This window comes from Copadichromis virginalis, linkage group LG14, assembly GCF_057382275.1.
Source record: "Copadichromis virginalis isolate Kocher_CV1m ecotype Utaka linkage group LG14, C_Virginalis_male_GT1.1, whole genome shotgun sequence".
Classification (NCBI taxonomy): Eukaryota; Metazoa; Chordata; class Actinopteri; order Cichliformes; family Cichlidae; genus Copadichromis; species Copadichromis virginalis.
Window position 1 is genome coordinate 31,080,397 of NC_140631.1, and position 17,451 is coordinate 31,097,847.

Below are 17,451 nucleotides of genomic sequence, written 5' to 3' on the forward strand. Positions count from 1 at the left end.
GTCTGCACTAGATGTGTAACAGTAGGGAGACTAAAACCTCTAATGAGAATGGATTAGAGCACTATGCTCCCACTGTGCTTTTATTGAGGGAGTGGAATAGTGAAATTAAACTGTTTCTCATTTTGCTGTGGCCCCTGGAGACCCTTTAGGGACCCCTGGAGACCTCTAGTCTCCACTTTTCCAGCCACTGCATTAGGATTTACTTTTCTCTGACTTTGCCATGGCATACAGCAAATGGCTTGTGTTGTATTTTTAGCTATTTGTTCTGTCTTGTGATAAACTGTCTGTTTAGAGGGTTTGTTTCTGTCATGTTCCTCCAGGGCAGAGAAAAACAACATGTTTTTTTAGCTGTCATCAGATCGATTATTGCTGTTCCAGCAGTTGAGATGAAACACGCTGTGTTTATAGCTGCTTATAGCTCTGAGAAGAGGTTTAATGTCTAAGCTTGTATCCTGACAGTTTCTCATAACTGATGTGGCTACACACGAAATAGACAGTTCATTCACAGCTTTTATGAGAAGTGTTACAGCTGGATATCTGGGAGAACTGGCGTGAGTCATGATGTAGGTTCTACAAGAAGCTCTTTTCCAGAAGAGAGTTTAACACATGCACAAATATGTCTCTCTCTGTTCTAACTAACAAGCACACTGGTAAGTGCCGAAGTGATAACATGTAATTATAACGAGCAGATTCTCAACGAGAAGATTCCCCAGAGCACGCATTCATTTTTTTTCTCTTTCAGTGTATATAGCAAGGGTTAAATTAAGAACTGAACTGTACAGAGGTGATTGGCCTCTGAGGATTTGGTACTCATCCTACATTGTCACTTGTGAATCAGCTGTCCAGCCACTGCACAGTGGCGGACAGAAAATCACTTAATTCAAAACAAATGACTTGCCAACATGTCTGGGTCTACAATAGTGAAGCAGAGATGCGTCAGCTTTGGCAGGAACACTGCAGAAGTTCTGTGGTGAATTTGAATTTTTTAACCTAAAATAACACATTCCAGGGAGCCTGTCTGATGCACCGGGCACAGCATTTACTGTTAGACACCCACCATTCACATACACATAGAAGGAAAACATCTTAGCTGACCCATGTTGAGAGCACACCTCAGGATGACTCCATATTGTAGTTTGCTGTGGCTAATTACCATCTTAATGGAATGGGCACTTAGAATTTACAATGTTGATCTCATAAGCTTCAGGCAATGATTTTGTACAGGTTGTTTATTGTTGCAGTGAGGTAATATTTGTTTGGCTGTGCCCATACAAACAACAAACATGTCTGAAAATGTGCAGGTGTTATAGTGTATATTCAACTGAGACAACACGGTCCACATATCTTTGTTTGACTGCTGTTTATGATTCTGCTTTGTGTCTTTTCTGTGACTTCGAACAACTTAGAGCAGCTATGAGGTTGAGTCTGTATCTGGGTTCAGTACGTGTCTGCTTTTACGTAGCCATGCAATACATGTCACTCCATCTCTGTCTTGACTCTTCTGTCTTTCTCACTTGCACCGTCTTTCTTTTTCTTAAAACCAGTCAGCCATAGAGTGGACACAAGGGATGATCTGTCAGAACAGCTCTGAGATGGAAAGGACAAGATGTCCACTGAATATACCATGCCGCGGCATGCTGTAATTGCTGCTACATGTTATTCAGGATTATTGGAAGAGGCTCAGCTTAGGCTTTTTGAACTTGGGCATATAACAAATGATCCATGCAGACAGGCATAGAAAGGCATGCAACTTATGTACTTGCTGACTCACTTGTGGAATTATTTTAAAAAAAAATCTACTCGCTGTAAAAGATAAAGATGCACATACCCTTGTCCTTTCATAATTACACAGATAGATTTGTTTATGCTGCTTTAGCCCATTCATGATGCAGACCTGCATTTCATAGATTATTTCACTTCAGTAAGCAGCCATAAGTTTCTGATCATTTTGAAGTAGTATAAAAATCAATTTTCAATGGCTTGAACATTGTTGAGAATATCACAGGCAACATGAAATCACCTTTATTAATTAATCACGCACGTTAATTTTGCACTGCCATGCTATTTCACACAGGGAACTAGATGGATGTGTTTTTTTCTTTTTCTTTTTTAAACTGGTTATCTATGGCCAGGAAACATAAACAAAAAGGCTCTGTTAATCCCCAGTGCTTGAAAGAATGCATTATCACATGACAGGTTTGATGCTTTAGAGCATGAATTCTGCAAAACTCTGCCTGCATATGAACAGGGAGAGATCAGTGCAGGCAATATGTATGGATAAATAAGATATTGACATACTTCCCATTTTATTATGGAAAAAAATGAAAGCAGTCTTTTAAATGCAAAAGAAAAGGGTGACTCATTCACTTTCAGCATGCACTGATAATGCAAAACATAAGTGGGGCGACCGTGGCTCAGGGGGTTGGGAAGCGTATCTGTAACTGGAAGGTCGCCGGTTCGATTCCCGGGTTCTCTGTCCTGGTCGTTGTGTCCTTGGGCAAGACACTTTACCCTACCGCCTACTGGTGTTGGCCAGAGGGGCCGATGGCGCGATATGGTAGCCTCGCTTCTGTCAGTCTGCCCCAAGGCAGCTGTGGCTACAACCGTAGCTTGCCTCCACCAGTGTGTGAATGAATAGTGGCATTGTAAAGCGCTTTGGGTGCCTTGAAAAGTGCTATATAAATCCAATCCCTCATTATTATAAGCATATATAACTTAAAACAGAGCTTGTTTATAGTTTCTAGGAGTAGCTCTTCATCCTGTACTGAAAAGAGCCACCTACAAACTTTGTCGTGCTTTGAAAACTGCTATGCTTTGGCTGTAATGAAGAAGAAAAACATGCAAAATCACTGATAAATATGATCACTGTAATAAGTCTGAGGCAGCAGTCATTTACCAAAAACGTATTAGAGAAACACAGAAAACACAGAAAAAATGTCTTCAAAATCTCCTACTTATGTGTTTACACAGAACACCAATCCCCTCCAGACACCTCCCATTAGATTGCTTCCACCATTATTCCCATTTAGTATTGCACAAGTTTCCACAAAGTGACATCCTTTTCCCATTAAAATATTCCCAGAGCAACGTTTGCTTCCCCGAAAGCTTCGTAATTTGCACAAGGAGTTGTTTTTCAGAGCAAAACACTCGGGTCAGCATGTACTTGGTTCAGCTTGTCGTTTGGACAGGTTTAACACATCTGATCTTTTCCTGCTGTTCACCTACTACATTTTGTTGCATCTGTCTCTCGCATAGTTTAGCCCAGCACACATAATAGCAAACTGCATGAGGAATGGATTATGTGTTTCCTTGGAAATTCTATAGCATAAGCAGCACAAGTTTTACCTCACTGATACCTTATCTTTACGCTAATAATTCATGACCATATATTCATGTTCTAAATCTAAAACAGGATTTTCACTGTCTCCCGAAAACAACTCTACATGTGTGCACAAACACACTTGCAAACACTGAAAGTATGGTAAGGTTTCCTTTTTTGTGTCAGGCTTTCAAGATAAGACTACTTAGGAAATGCATTTGCACTGACTTCATTTAACATGATGAGCTTCTTTTTTTTAAAAATAGAATTTAGCTCAAAAAGAACAAAGGGAACTGGAAGAACACCACAGTGCATGGAGGCTTTACGCTGGTGAGGACATGCATTCACATCAGCAATTATATGAATAGTAATTAAATGAACATTTGAACATGGTAAACTCATAATTGAAAACAACAACAGCACAGTGTCCTCTTTAATCTCCCAACTACAGTGATTGACAATATATAGAGGGATAATTGCTTTTTTGATATGCTGTAGCATTTAGTAATCATATTTGGAAAATCAGCTGCAACTACAAGCACCGACTTTAAAGTAGCACATGGCCCATGTTATTTTCAGCTCTACCTAGCTGGGCTGGAGGATTTGCTATTAATGATTGCAGCACAATGAATATAGTGTAAGGGGAACACCTGTGGCCTCCGCTCTTTAGCTTTCCAGCTCTGCTCACTTATGCAGGTTATATCTTGTGGACCTGTGTCAGTGGAATCAGAAATGCTCTTTAGCCACAGCTCCAATAATGCCCTCCACAATATCAAATAACCACAGATGTCAAGGGGCTACTCTTTTTTTTCTTTTGGCAGGAATTTTTTTAACCAGAGCCTGGTATGACTCATAGACATCAAGTGCTATGCTGTTGATCATAAAGCAAAACATTAAAGGAAAAAGATGTCTTCTTGGCTTTTCCTGAATAAGAAACATGGGTTGTGCCCTTATCCATCACAAGTGATTTGAAATGTTTGCTCAGAAATGCCCATCCGTCATTGCTGCAAAAATGCAACCATCCTCAAGACTCAAAGATAGTTGAGAATAGATTCCTTGCTCACATTATCACCTTCCTAATCCGCTCACAGTGTCAGCCTTTTGCTATCACTCCTTGTCAGCTCTGCATTGTTGTACTTTTCAGCGTGACTTGTGTTTCTGTGCGGGTGTGAGGCAGTGCGGACTGATGTCTGAGGGTTTGGAGGAGAGCAGGTTTGAGAGAAGTGAAGAGGATAATGTAGAGAGGAGCAAAAATATAAACCTCAAACTGATCCTCTAAGTCTTTTCTAAGCTGCCTGAAAAATAGAAAGCAAATCTGAGCGGAGGACGACATTTCTGGTTCTCTCTGACAGTTGTTTAAGGGTGTAAATTTTAAGACCTTCTACACATCTGTTTAAACTCGCAGGGTAATCAAAACATGAAGTAGATGCGTGAAAATGAAATAAACCGAGAGCAACTTATTTTTGTGCCGTTTTGCATAAGCTTTGGTGCACGCTATGAAGGCAACGAAGAAAAAAAATCAATAAAATGGCCCATTGGTAGTCTTAAGACCTATTCTAGAAAACACAGAGTCTAGGGTAATTGACAGAGGAACATTACCAATTATTGGATAACTGAGTCACATTTATTATCCTGCCACAGTGCACCTCTGCATTCCAAATATCTGATTTAGCCAAAGGAGACTGCTCAAACCCAAAAGCCATTTATTTAGTGCCCAATACTCAGGAGTGCTTCCAAAAAAAGAGTCTGGCACGTGACATCTAACAGAAGATGGCAAATAATTAACAAGTGTTTATGTGTGTGTGTGTAGGTGCTGTGCCTGTTAAAGAATACAGCACTCGCTGGTGTGCATGACACTTCTTTGCTATGAATTGTTGTTGTTGTTTTTTTTTTCTGGGAGCCATTTCACACTTCCCTGTCAACCATTTCACATTGAATTAGGTCATGAGGGCTCTGAGTTCAGAAGTGGATGCTGTGCTCTTACGCAGCTGAGAACTCTCTTATTAATGCGGTCTGAAGCGACATCTGAACGATTAACTCCGCGCAACATTTTGAATATGAGTCAAAATTACAGAGTGTGCAAAAAAAGTCTGTCCATCTCTGTTTGCCCTTTAAAAAGTCACCTGATTCTTGTGTGAACGCCATTTCCTCACTCTTTGTGGTGGAAATGAGATGCAAGGTTGGTCATTAGCGGATGATAATGAGGTGAAAGAGACAAACAACCTAAGCCCTGTTGGTTTTTCTAATATTAATAATTAATTTGTGATTAAGTGGCTAATTGGAGTTTAAAGGTCAATGTCGTCGAGAATGCCATGGATCTTCGAAGACAGGAGGGAGGTGGGGGAGAGACAGAGGGAGACAGTCCAAGAGACTGTTGACAGTAATCCCAGGTGCTCTCCTGTTACTGTGACAGCTCTCCCCCTTCCTGAGCTATCCTCCCCAGGCGACATTGCCTTTGTGTGCTGAGGACAGCAATTCAGTTACACCAGCACCTGGGCATCTGCCCTTTTGCCATTGAGAGTTAGCAAGTTCTCAAAATGGAGTGGCATATCATCAAGACACAGCAGAGGTTAACAAGAGGGGAGAGGGGGATGTCTATCGCACATGTTCGTTCTTCTTATCGGAAGGGGAACATATTTGTGTTTTGTGTGGTTGAGATTAGAAACTATACGTTGTAAATGGTCCATTAAGTGTTTGTAACATTGGCTTGTAGGTGAGCTCAGTATAATAAGCCTGTGGGGTGATCGTGGCTCAAGAGTTGGGAGTTTGCCTTGTAATCGGTTCAAGCCCCGGCTCTCGGTCGTTGTGTGCTTGGGCAAGACGATTCACCTGTTGTCTACTGGTGGTGGTCAGAGGGCCGGGTGGCGCCAGTGTCCGGCAGCCTCGCCTCTGTCACTGCGTCCCAGGGTGGCTGTAGCTACATTGTGGCTACAATGTAGTTTGCCATCACCAGTGTGTGAGTGTGTGTGTGAATGGGTGGATGACTGGTTGTGTAAAGCGCTTTGGGGTCCTTAGGGACTAGTAAAAGCGCTATACAAATAAAGGCCAATAAAGCTACCTTGAGCAGGTCCTTTCTGATCGCCAATCGGTTGCAGAGCTTCTTGTGTTACATAAAATAATCTAATTCCTGGCATTGATTTATCACGCTTATTATGCCTCAGATTATTCTCACACTCCATCCATATCACCGTCAGAACTCATTTGTTTCAAGGTGCTTGACGTAAATACAATGGCTAATTCAGTTTCCCGAGTATGCAGGTTTGAAGATGCTTCCACATAAAACTTCTGGCAACTAGGGAAAATTAAAACACTCGAAAGGGAATGAGATGAGGACAGTAACAACCGTCATCTTTTCATTTTTCTCCTCCTGCCTCCCGTCTCTGGCCCAGTAGCCATCTCCTGTAGATGTGGCCTGCTCATCGCTGGCATTAATGAGGCAGGTTACTGTCACAGACACATCTGAGCTTAGTGCTTGTAATATCTGCCATGTCTGTGTTCTGGCTAATGTTATCTATGCTCGTAGGCCTGTCATGACTTTTAAGAACAGTCAGGGTTCAGGTAATTGCTGCAACGAACTAATTCAGGCCTGAAATGTGAATTCACACTGTGGCCTACAACTGCAGCACCACTTAAAGAACAGTCTCACGCTATCCAGTCACAGGATAATTTGGCTAATTATGGCTAATCTTGAAAGAAACTTAGCTTGAACCTTTATTTTGATTCATCTACTTTCAAAAATTGGTATATATTTGACTCTTATTTGAAAGCACCATTTTCTTTTATTAAATATTTCAAGAGTGAATTGATGTGATACAGCCTGGTACAAGATGTTGTCTCATATAATCGCTTGAGGGGGACAAGAGGATTTACTATAGAATCCAAAAAATAGTTGAATAGGGAAATGTGCGAGCATTATTTAAAAGGCAGGACTGAGAGACAGATGGAGTTGTAGTAATTACAGAATATAGGCCAAGGTCTTTTCTACAATCGCACATCTTTTTATATGCAAATCCCTGACAATTGTCTTAGAATGGTCTTAAATTCAGTCATTTACAGCAGCATAACCATGTTTTGACCTTATTAAGACTCATAGAAAGGGGATAAGAAAGGATTGGAATTACCAGATTCAATTTACCCTCCATTTTTTTCATATCTGGCTAAATCTGAGTCAAAAATGTCCTACTGCTTTTGCAGCAACCTTACTCAAATTGAAATCTATTTCTGGTGCAGAAAGGACCTCTCTTATGCTCCCTCCTTATGTACTGGAGTCCTTGACATTTGTCGGCTTTCCTTCCCTAACAAACACTGTTCTTCTGAATTGGCCCTCACTCATAGAAATCACTGAAGCCAAAAAGTGCTTGCATCATAAACACTGGGCAGCAAACTCACAATAGAGGAGCAAGGTGCCGTTTTGTGTGGCAGAGATAAGCGTTTTAATTATTCAAGTATTTGGTAAAGAGTATAGAGGACTAGCTAGATTTAAACGACACGCTGAGGTGGTTTGTGACACATAATGCATGCGGCGAATGCTTATAACATGTTAGTATTGTGCTGCATTGCAACTCCAGCCTGCTTAACTGTTGTTGCTGCGCCTTTTTTTGGGGAGAGGTGTGGCTGGGAAGACTGTACTTCAGGATGGGGGAGTTGAAAGAGTACGGAGGACTTGTGAAATTGGGAGCAGGTTGTTTTACATTCCAATCACCTTGATCCTGCTGGAATTCAGTTGTGCATTTTAATGAAGCAGTTTCCTTTGCACGTGGCACCGGATAAAATCCAGGTGCCTTTCTGTTTAAGATGAAACTGATTTGAAACAAGCTGCTCTTGAAACATCTCTTTGCTGACCATCATTTTGACACATCAAAGGGACAAATATCACAACATTGCGTTCTAAAAGCAAAGGCCATTTGTATAAAAACACTTTCAGATACGGATTTTTCTTTCTTTCTTTCTTTCTTTTTTTTTGGCCTGGGCAGCGCAGAAGCATATTTTCTGTTGGGATTATAATGGTAAGCAAAAGGGGAAAGCTCAGAGCTGTTTTTATGAGGTTTCCACCCATCTGCTGTGGTTGGCAAGGGACCTTGAAGAGAAGGCTGCATCCTGCTTTGCCCGCAGTCAAAAAAAAGAGAAGAAGCAATAAAAAAAACTGTCAGGCTAATAGAAAGCCACTACCATGTATGCTGTGTCTTGTAGATGCTGCTTCCAGTCAAGGCCTCAATCACACACTGCTCAATTCGCATGGGAGACCCGGGAACACAGAGATGCCACAGTCTGACAGTGAATACTGCAACTGCTGTGCCCCAACACCCCAGTATAACATCGCTGTCTAAGCTGTGTGTGCACTTCTGACAGCTCCAGCTCTTGCTAAAACTACAAATCACTTTATTCCCTTGAAGGCCAAGAACAGCCTATAGTTTGCCCTCAGCAATCATGCTAATATGTCCCCAGTCCGAATACACAGACACGCCTGACATTAACGTATTGTTTAGAAATAGAGCGTAATCTAAAGAGTAAATATAGCAGATGTCATCTGCTGCCGGCTCTCCGATGAAACAATAAACAGAACACGCTGGTGGAAAACGGACTTTTTCTGTTGCTGAGCTGGGGTTACATATGATTTATGAACCGCCACTGCGGTAACAATTCTATGTAGGGGGGATTGATAGCGTTTGGTACTAAAACTCCTCGGGCTGGGACATTAACTTAGCAGATTTGTCCCTGTCTTCACAAGCAGAGCCTTGTCAATTATTTAAAAGAGCAAAACAACAGCACAGAAAAGACAGCACTTGGTGTTTGGAGCTCATTTACACATCTCTATTCCCAGAAGTCTGCTCATGCGTTTAGGCCATAATAATTTGGTCTTTCATCCCTATGTGTCTATCTGCTAATTCACACCATTTCCAATGTGGGTCCCTTCGTCCCTTAAAGACGAGGGCATCAAGGGAAAACAAAAAGGTAGTGAGGAGAAGGTAAGAAAAAAAAACTATTATTAAAGACTTGTTTAGTTTCTCACTTCACAGGAGCAGAAAGAGGCAGACAACTTCATTATAGTAAGTGAGCGATCCAGGGCCAAAGAGAGAAGGAGAGAAAGTGCAAAGACAGGCATTAAGGTCCGTCAGGGCTCTAATGGAAGAAGCAGGTTTTTTGTGTCACAGCTGCACTCTCCAATGACGGATGGAGAGGTTAACAGTCACTATGAGTTAGGTAGCCCGGTGCACAACATCCTCAGGAGCTACATGACAGATAAATCCCTCTTAAAGCCAGCCAAACTGACACTTTAGGTTTTAACCCATTGTGATAATAAACTGTAGCCAGGACACTTTGCCCCCCATGGCATCTGTTATGCAGCAAAACATGCATTGTTTCAACATTTCTGAGAAATGTCATGCATTGTCTTTAAGAGACCTCAAAATTTACCAAAGCAGTCGAAGGTAGGTGCTTATATGCACTGGTAATAAAGCAGATCTCTAACCAAATGCATTCACAGGTTGTGTTGCAGTGGGAGAAACAGAAGTTCATAGATTCAATGACATTGTCAAAAAAAGAACAAAAACAGCAGAAAGAACTGATGGGATGGAGATTGGGTAGATGGAGGGAGTAAAGGGGGGGGGGGGGGGTGATATAGATGCTAAAATGTCTAAGGGATTTTGTGAGCCTAAGATGGTATCATTGAAATGAAAAAACAGCTGACCCCTAAAACTGATGCGCATTTCCATGGACCAGGGCATGTGAGACTGTTCTACTGGAGACGTTTATTACAAACATATGCTCATATGCAACCAGGTAATACACATTCAACCCCATGCACTAAAAAAATGCACACTGCTCAAAGACATTGAGATACATGTGTTAAAGTCATATGTAGAATATGTTATAATGGAGCATTTTGATGAGGTGTGTGAATACCTTTTTTAATTCCAGTCAAAAATTTTCACTTCAAACTTATTTATCTAAGCTCTATTGCCATTCATCTATCCATCCATGCATTTTGTGCCACTTATCCAGGTCCAAGTCATGGGGCAGCAGTCTAAGCAAGGATACCCAGACCACCTTCTCCCCAGCCGCCATCTTTCAGCTAGCCTTTAGATGTTCCAAAATCAGTTTGGGGAATAATTTCTCTTGGATGTTGTGGGCCTCCACCTGGTAGCACAGAAACCAGAAACACCTTACCTGCACAGGAGGTGGAAAGGAGGTGTCCCAGCCAGATGCTCAGGTGTTTGTAGTAGTCTTTCCTCTGAGTTTATCAAATACATGCTGCTCTTATGGTATCACTAAAGCAGCAGAATAGGCACGAGTATGTTCAAAGTTGAGAGAGTTCAGCGCATTTACAACAGCAGCAGTAACTTCAATATTTATAACTATTATTAATTATTGCCAGCACAAAGTCAGACCGGATCAAGCCCTATAAAAGGGGATCAAAGGCAACTATTGGCTTTATTCTTTAGCGTGAAATGATTAAACTATAGGACAACCTTTTTGTTTATTTTAAATGTTTTTTTAATCAAATCTTCTGTTTTGCATATAGTTTTCTACACTTTTATGAAAACTAAGCACATGTCAAGAATTAGTATACAAATCAATTTAAAGCAAAAAAAGAGCCGTTGGAGCATCACCTACTACGGAAGCTTAGAAGCTGTGGATATTACTGTCAGGCAAGGTGTTTCATTTAATTTCGCTTTGGTTATTTTGAGTAAAAAAGTAAATTTTTAATACTCCACAATTTGATTTGCTTGATGCATTAAGAGACTTACAAAATGCATTGCCATCATGCATAAACCTCAGGTAGCATTGTAAGAGTGATACCCATAAACAAAGGCAAAATAACTCTTAGTTATTCGACTGGAAAATTAGATTTTGATTTCTTAGGGATCAAAGAACAAAAAAAATTTCACAATCATCTTAATAATCATTTTCCAATTTTTATTTTTCTACAAGTAAGTTTGCTGCTTTCACGTTTACAAGAAAATAAGTTCATATTAAAGTGATAACTTGAGCAAATAAATAATATATAGAAAGCCACTGAAACTTTTTTAACTGCACTGGATGGATTGATTCATTTCAACCAAGTGAGTGTTGATTATTTGCTTCGTTGTATAAGAATAATAAGGACGTTATGGCACCTGAACTCTACTAATTTGTTTCTTTGATTAACCAGATGCTCACCTTTGCCATCCTCTGGATGTGACCAGAAAACAATGACAATGCTCTTTGTTTTTTATGATTCATTTTGAGACTTATCATAAGGATTTATACACACAATGTTCGTAGCCAAAACAACTACTCTTAACAAGATTAAAAATGCTTTACATACCTTCAGCCCAGTTCTGTCGTTGCCTCTCTTCTTGCGGGCTCTTTCATTATTGCTTTTGTTGGCATACCCGATTTTTATGGCAGTCAACATAAGCTGGCACATCTAGTGTGTCCCTGTGTTTTTAGGCAGCTTTATTGTGCAGCTCTTTCTGCAGTTTGGCTTCTTTGGTATTCAGATTCATTCCCTGCAGAGAACTTTGCAGAGAATTATTAGTAAAAGTGGCATCCATTAAAAGAAAAATGATTTTCCTTATTTTTTATTGTTTTTCTTTTTTCTGCTTAATTAAACAGCACAGAAACAACGTGCTCTTTACAATAGTCATTTAATTTGTAGGGAAGTAAATAGTGACAAAAAAGCCTCTGAAAAGGGAGAAAGATTACCTTTCAGTAACCCCTCCCTTTTCTAGAAGGAGAGCACTCCATCAGACCTATGTTTATTTCCAAATTTCACACCTTGTTTATGATGTTAATATCATCCTTTTCCCAAAGTCTCCACGCAGGACTAGCAACATGATGTGGCAGTGAGAAGAAAGCGCACCCACATCCCAATCTGTCAGCGCCCCTCACAACAGGCCCTGCCACACACATGCACACACACAGCACTGCTTTGCATCTGTCTCTAAGAATGCATACATTTAGTTGGTTTCTCATCTGTGCATGGTGCCTCAGCTTATGAAACCATGAGATGATGGCGCTATTATCCTGTTGATCGGAACAGCTCTTGGCACTGTGTGGGAGAAGTTGGGCGATCTGGCTGCAGGTGTACACGCACATGCACGCACATGCATATGTACGCTCTCTGTCTTGTGCTCTCTGTTGGAGTTTCACACTGCTGTTGTTACATCCGTATATGTATGAGCCCTCTTCAGCTCTCTGCCTCCCACCTAGCAGGTGCAAGCACTTCTATAGAACTAAACAGCTCCAGTTTTTTTCTCTCTACGGACTATTCATCTACTTATCGTGAACCACGTAGCCATCCTGAAGGATGTGATATTATCACGCATGTGGGAAACCAAACAGTTTGTACTATCAAGTTTGTGTGTGTGTGAGTATTCACAATTGAAAGTATAACAGCACAACTTCTTTGTTTTTGTTCATGTTTTTGTTTTGCTGAAGACCCAAGAGCTGTAAAAAAAAAAAGAAGAAAAAAAAAAAGCGTGCTTTAAGTACAGTTGGTGGTATGGTGGTTAGTCCTGTTCCCTCACAGCAAGACGGTCCTGTGTTTAAATCCACTATCTGGCTGAGGTTTTCTCTTGTGGTGTTTGGAGTTCCCTCCAGGTACTCTGGCTTCCTCCCACCGTCCAAAGACTTGCACTTAGTGGTTAAATGCTGATTAGAAATTGCCCATAGGTGCAAACAGCTGTCTCTTGCCAGCTGGAATAGGGATGGGTGGACTGTTTTAGTAAAGAATTAGTAGACAATACAACTAGAACATAATCCTTTAAAAGCAAATATGTTACCTGAGATCATTTTGTTGTGGCAAGTTGTCCTTAGCGTTCTGCCTTGTGACTCTAGTTTGTGGTATTAAAGATACAGAAAACCTCTTAATAATGGAATTCTTGATTATTATAAGCTGAAATTCACTTGGTAGAAAAATGAGAGACATTCTAGAAGTCAAAGGCATTGAAAACCAAATAATCCAGATACCTAATGGCAGTCAGGGTGCCGTTCCCTAGCCAGAAGAGGTCAGTGCATCCCTCAGTGGTAATGCCTTCCCAGACAATCATTGATCCACCACCAAAAACCAGTCATTCTGAACGATGTTACAGGCAGCATAACGTTCTCCAGAACTCTTCATGTCCATCAGATGCGCTCAGGGTGACCCTGCTCTGAGCTGTGAGAAGAACAGTGGGCCAGTGATGGACCTGCCAATTTTGGTATTCTATGGCAAATGCCAATTGGGCACCACAGCGAAGGCCAGTGAGCATAGGGCCCATTACAAGACACTGGACCCTCAGGCCACCTGCATGAAGTCTATTTCTTATTGTTTTGTCAGAAACATTCAAACCTGTGGCCTGCTGGAGGTCATTTTGTAACTCTGGCAGTGCTCATCCTGTTGCTCCTTGCACAAAGGAGCAGATGCCTGCCCTGTTGATGGGTTAAGGACCTTTTACGGCCCTTTCCAGCTCTTCTAGAGTAACTGCCTGTTTCCTGGAATCTCCTCCATGCTCTTGATCTTGTGTCATCCTGGAGGAGTTGGATTTCCTGAGCAACCTCGGTAGGGTCCAGGTATCACTTTATGTTACTAGTAGTGACATTAACCGTAGCCAAATACAAAATTAATTTGAAAGTAGTAAGAAAAGATCAGGAGGGAAAACCATTCCTGTTTAGAGTCTCATCCTTGCCCCTGTAGTGCAGCTGTTGTCAACACTATTTTATTAACACCAAAGCATTAACAACACTCTCTGCTACTTAACTGACCAGATCAATGTCCCAGAGGTTTATTTGACTGGATGCTATACTCTGATTAAAAGGGTTCCTTTGATTTTTTACTTATTTGTTTGTTTTTTTTGGGGGGGGGGGGGGGGGGGGGTATATTTTAAGACCTTGTGATGAAATACAGACAGAACCCAAGTTATCCAACTGAAAATAACAAACCCTGTTCTAGCGTCGTTTAAATGTTTTTTTTAACCCTGTGTCTGACATAAATCATAGCACATTTTTGTCAAACTGATTTCATAATTTACACTTCAGAAAACTTCATTCCATAATGAATGTTAGACTTTTTTATGAGTACAGCAGTTGTTGTAACTTAAGACAGAAGTAAGTAATGGACTTGTTCTATCCTTGTTTGTGCAAATTAGTCTCCTGTCTTGAGAAGCAACAAGTATGCAACATCTGTCTGGGTTGCTGATGATTCATTGCTCGGTCGGCTCCCTCGTTCTGCAGCCAGCTCAGTCCTGCTGTGTGTATTCGCTCCCTCTTCTTTGGCTTATGATTAATAGGACACGTCTAAGAAGTGTGCTTGTGTGTTAGCATTTGTGTTTTTAGACTTATGCTGGGCAAAGAAAGTGTTGTTCCCTGAAGAGTCTGTCGGAACATAAAGGCCATGACCTCTCAGCACCAGTTCTGTGACCCCCACATTTCAGCACGCTCAGCCCCTGCAGCCCTTTAAACACTCACAGATCCAGCTTATCTCCAGTCACAACAATAAAAAAGGTATTGTTGAAAGAAGATAGAAGTATTAACAATGAGGCAGGCAAGGTGTTCTTCTTTTTCTTTTTTTTTTTCTTGTCTGATCCTTGAGGAAAAGTGTTTTTTGTCTCATCCATCACCTCTTGCTGACTGCAAGAATTGCTGGCACTTTTTCATTCTGAATGCAGATACAAAGGAACAGACTAAACACGTAACAGAGGTCACGGAAATGTATTTTGTCACCACCGCACAAACCACACAAACATTATTACAAAAAGCATCCAAAAATTTGCTTTCTTTCTTTTGATTCTAGTTGTTGTTGTCCGATACACAAAGAGATAGCCTTTAACGCGCCATTACAATCTTATCCAGACAGCCAGCCATCAAAAGATAGGACAGCAGACATACCAAGTGGTGGTATTTGAAACAGGACAGCATCAACACAAATGATCGGATCTCACCACAGCATTTCCTCTTTCCTTCTGGCAGGGATTGTGTGTGCCGCCTCAAAATGAATAATTAATGTAAATTGGAATTGTTAGCAAGAGTGGCAAAATCACAAGGGCTCTAACTAATTGGCAAATGTTTTTTCCACTCTCTACCTTCTTGCCAGTGGTAAGAAATTAAGAATACCGGAACGCAATGAGATGTTGTTTGGGCCAAGTTCGAGTGAAGTAGAGAAAAAAAAATCAAATGCCCCAATTAATTCGACACAAACTTCATTTGGAATTTGACTTTGTACTTAAAGGAAATTCTTGTCTGATAAATTTCTTGTTCAAATTGAAAGATTAAACCACATTAATTGTAAAAGTTCTCAATTATAGTTTGGTGGCAAAATGTGTCCTTAGGCACAAACATAACATAGTCCATCACCCACAAAGAAAATAAATGCATATTTATACACTGATCTATTTTTATTTGTAAAATGCAAAAATATAAACATTAATGAGCCAAGACCATATATACAGCTAAAAGATATTTCTATACTCTGACATAGTACTATAGCGTAACCATAAAGCAGTAATTTAGACATACTGCCCAGACTGCTAGTTTTTATACAGTGTTGGATTCTGTTTCTCCCTGTCATTTCTTTGGCTTCCTTGCTTGCTGCAGAATTTTTTTCTCCTCTATTCATCCTGAATTATTAAAAGGTGTTGTGATTCCCAGTATGATTGTGAATCTGGGGCTGCAGCTCTCAACTGCGCAGTCACATTTGCTTGTTTTTCTCTCTCCTCACAGTGCTTTCCCCGTCTTTCCTCGTGCTTTCTCGCTTGGTTCACGAGCCAGAGCGTGATGATGCAGTCTCTATACCCCAAATCTCACCTTCAAGGGCAAAGGGGGAAGGGGGGGAATTTTAGATGATGAACACTCCGAAAGTCGTGTCAGCCCTCATCTACGGGGCAAGTGTTTTTCATGTGGATCTGTATTCAGGTCAGGGTGCTTTTCACAGGGTAGCGGAAAAGGAGGGAGGGATATTTTTCTTTCCCATCATGCACCAGCAGTAGGACCCAAATTGGCACAGGGGGTTGGACAGTTTCTCCAGGGATAAGCATGCTGTCTCTTGCCTGATTCCCTCTGAGGGAAATCTGCCAGGGATGTCCATTCACAGCAGCACACATGTCTGTTGTCTCCTCAAACCTAACCAAAGACTCAAGAGACCAACCCGTTCTTCCTCCCACAGCTGACCTGTCACCATAGCCAGTGACCCCGCCTCTTTTTCTTTCTGTTTTTTTATGCTCCTTCAGATTACAGTTGCTGCCAGATTTGATGTGCCAGTGACTCTGGCACTGAGGAAAACCACAGTAGTTGCCCTGTGAAAAGGTTATGAAAACAGCTGCTGGCAAATGAAAGATTCATGCAGTGTTACCATATATTTGAGTATCCCTGCCTCATCCTCTTCCTCTGTCTCATTCTCCTTCTCTCTTTCTGGACGATGCACAGATGACACACCAGTCAGTACAGCACTTGGGTCTGTGGCTCTTTTGTCTCTGATCTGTGGGAGAATATTAATGTAGTGTGTGCTGTCTGAGATGGATCAAACTATTCAGTAAAAAAGGAGGGATCTTTATCTGAGTCCACAAGCACTGGGTTGTAGGGATTTTAATGTGGCACAGCCTGGATGTACACTCTAATAGGACAGTGGAAAACATGAGAGGGATCCTTAGAGAGCAAGTTAGAGGAAGATATGGAGAGAGTTAGATATGGATGGCTAAAGGAGCCTTTTCTATTGCTGAAAACATTCCTAGCTAGTTGAGTTACTGAATTTGGAGCTTTTTTTTTTTCTTTCTTGCATTCAGTTCCTGGCTGTAGCTCAGGTAGTAGAGCTACCTGCTAATCGGAAGGTTGGTGGTTCAATGTTAGATAGAAAGCACTTATGTAGAAAGAGCACCGAAAATAAAGTGCTTGTGTGAATGAGGCAAGTTGTATAAAGCGCTTTGAGTGCTCAGAGTAGTAAAGCACTATATAAGAACCAGTCCATTTACCATCTGTGTTGCTCCCAGAGTACATGCATGCAACTCCTCAGAAAATGTTGCACTGTAACGAATGTTCACCATTTAATGAGCTCAAGATGTATCTGGGAAGAACATAGAATAGCAACATAAAACACAGACAGCTTTGTAATACTGTGTGAGACAACCATCTAAAGTAAACTAATTGCTTAATTAAAATACTCAGAAAGCCCATGAGTA

General features: G+C 41.0%; 1 protein-coding gene across 1 annotated transcript in view; it reads left to right on the forward strand.

Annotated features, from left to right (window-relative positions):
* Window positions 1-17,451, forward strand: part of rtn4rl1b (reticulon 4 receptor-like 1b) — a 156,240-nt gene that overhangs the window by 1,506 nt on the left and 137,283 nt on the right. The gene's annotated exons all lie outside the window — the stretch shown is intronic.